The following is a 3,025-nucleotide window of genomic DNA, read 5'->3' as shown; positions in this document are numbered from 1 at the left end:
TAATGCTCCTAGACCAGAGTTTTTCATTCCTACTCTTCCTAAATCAAACAAAGACTCTCATGTCGGCGATGGCGTGATAGGTATGACAAGCACGAAAACCACCAAGGCTACATCTAATAAAGCTTGTACAGTTTCCAGTCAAAATGCAAATGAAGAAACTCTTGCCTTAGAGGTTAAGGTCGTGTGGACTGACAACGGAAAAGAACCAAAGAAACCAGGGGGCAAGAAGAAAGGGAAAAGAAAAAAGAAGAAACAGGATGATTCATCTCCTGAAAAATATTCTGCAAACCCTTCTGGGCAAAAGAAACCTCCTTCGGCGTGTCACATATGTGATGAAGGCCATTGGATGAAGGATTGTCCATATAAGCTAAGATTAAGAAATTCTTTAAGAGTTAAAAAACCTTAGCAGTATTGACCGATCCATTTCCAAACCCAGAAACCAATCTGGTTGCTAGCAACAATTCTTCCCCTTCCCAAGTGCTTATGTTGTCCATTTAGAAAAAACAAAATGATGCTTTCATATCGACAAGGAATAAAGATTACGGGAATCCATAGTTGTCGAACAACAAGGTTACAGATCAACCTAGTAGTTCAACAACAACTTCAACCAAAGTTATGCCACCCATCATTCCTGAGGTAACAATAAAGCTGCCAAAGGGAGTAGTACAAAAATTGACATTTAATCCTCGTGCCTGAGCAGCACAAAATCATAATATAGTAGAGGATCTATCCCAATCGTCGTCCACTATGTCGACACTTGAAGTACTACAAAATTTCCCCTTCGAAAAGCAGGCTCTATTATTAGCAATAGGTGGGATTGACCTAGCGGATTCCAATCTCGTGGTCTTTAACCATAAAGGATATGAACCGCAGTTACCAGCTCAACTTGCTTTCCTCATACAAGTGAAAGCCCTCAGCAAAACTATTCATCGAACAATTATTGATGAGGGGGAATCTACCTAAATTATGTCAATGAGTTGCTGGAAAACTTTAGGCTCACCGCCCTTGTCAAGATCATCAATGACATTAAAAGCATTCGATGGATGAACATACACCCCATACGGGATTTTATGTAACTTGCAAGTTGAACTGAGGGGAAAGATAGTAGAAATTGACGTCAAAGTTATCGATGGAAACCTCGATTACAATATCCTACTAGGAAGGCCCTGGATTTACGCAATGGCTACTGTTGTATCAACTTACTTTAGAAGGATTGCATTTCCTTTTCAAGGAGGAATTACAATCGTTGATCAACAAACCTTTCTCCCCAATAGTTCACAAGTTACAGGAAGCATTCCAATGATCCACGGAAGCTCTCATTCGCTTCAAAATGTCAGAGTAGGCCTACTAAAAGACCCTGCCTTAGTGGGTACTTTTTCCCTACCACCTCCAAGTAATCTGGCGAAAGTGGCCACTATAGAAACTTGCAATATTATATCTTCCATTCAGAAGATTTCCGAAAATTTTATTAGCATGGATCATCAACAGGTTTTGCCTCCAAGCCCAAAAGAAATTTTTTAGCAATCAATTTTCTTAGCCTGGGCGACAAACCCAAATCAACACTCATCAAGTATTTGGGTAGATAGGTCAAAGGAATATGGCAGCTCTTTAGATCCTTGGTCACATGTACATTCTACAGACAAAGGAATTATTCAGTGGATGATGATGGGAGAGGCACCATGGGAAGATTACGACCATCGTTCCCGTCTTCCGGATTACAATGAATATTATTCCAACGACCTTGATCATCCTTCAGTTTTTTATTTTCTATCAAATATTATAAATACGGTGGTTTCCGAGCGAAATCTATCCAATATTGAAGAAATTATCGCCATAAATATCTTGACCAAACCTAATTTTGTATAGAATATTCATCTCGGCAAATCTTATTCTTCTTCGGAACTGGAAATATATTGCGCTCTCTGTCATGAATTCAGAGTTGTCTTTGCATGGTCATATGAAGAAATGCTAGGCATTGACTCAAGCATAGTTGAACATGAAATTAAGATGTATCCAGATGTCAAACTGGTACGACAACAGCTTCGGCAGGCACACCCAAAGAAAGCCGCTACCATCAAGGCAGAAGTTGAAAAAATTTTACATGCTGGTTTCATTTACCCGGTTCCTCTAACTAATTGGGTATCAAATATTGTTCTTGTGATGAAAAAACAAGGAATGATTAAAGTGTGCATTGATTACAAGGATGCAAATCAAGCTTGTCCAAAGGAAAACTACCCTACACCCTTCATCGACCAGATAATTGATGAATGCGCTGGATGTGAAATCTTTTCATTTATGAATGGATTGTCTAGGTATAATCAAATAAATATCCGCCCATAGGACCAGTCGAAGACTGCATTTGTATGTCCATGCGGCACATTCACATACCAAAAACTACCTTTCAGTTTAAAGAACGCAGGGGAAAATTTTTAGGGGGCTATGAATTATGCCTTTCATGACATCAAGAACATCATTCAACCATATCTCAACGATCTTCTGGCTCATTCACAAAAGCAGACTGATCATCTGCAATATTTGAGAGCTATATTTCTACGTTGCCGACAATAAAAGATACAACTCAATCCACACAAGTGTGTGTTTTTTGTCAGTTCTGGTCATTTAATTGGCTTCGTGGCTTCTAAGGATGGAATTTGACTCGACCCATGTAAGGTTTAGGCAATCATCGCTATGCCTCCACCTTCAAATTTGCTTCAGATTCAGAAACTCCAAGGGAAAGCAAACTTTTTGAGGAGGTTCATTCCAAATTACACCGAACTTGTTAAAGGTTATACGCGTCTTTTGAAAAAAGAAGTACCCTTCAACTAGGATCAGGTTGTGCAAGCTTCCTTTGATGCTCTAAAGGAATCCATAATAAAGGCATCATTAATGTATGCTCCTGATTATCAAAAAGACTTTAACCTATATGTAGCTGCAGCAGATACAACCATCGCAATGGTTTTAGTTCAAGAAGAAAATGGAATCGAACATCTTGTCTATTATTTAAGCCAAAACTTAAATGATACAG

The sequence above is a fragment of the Pinus tabuliformis genome, chromosome 3_1, assembly GCF_031772625.1.
Source record: "Pinus tabuliformis cultivar Carrire ecotype Pingquan chromosome 3_1, CPIR1, whole genome shotgun sequence".
Lineage (NCBI taxonomy): Eukaryota > Viridiplantae > Streptophyta > Pinopsida > Pinales > Pinaceae > Pinus > Pinus tabuliformis.
This window is presented reverse-complemented; position numbering follows the sequence as displayed.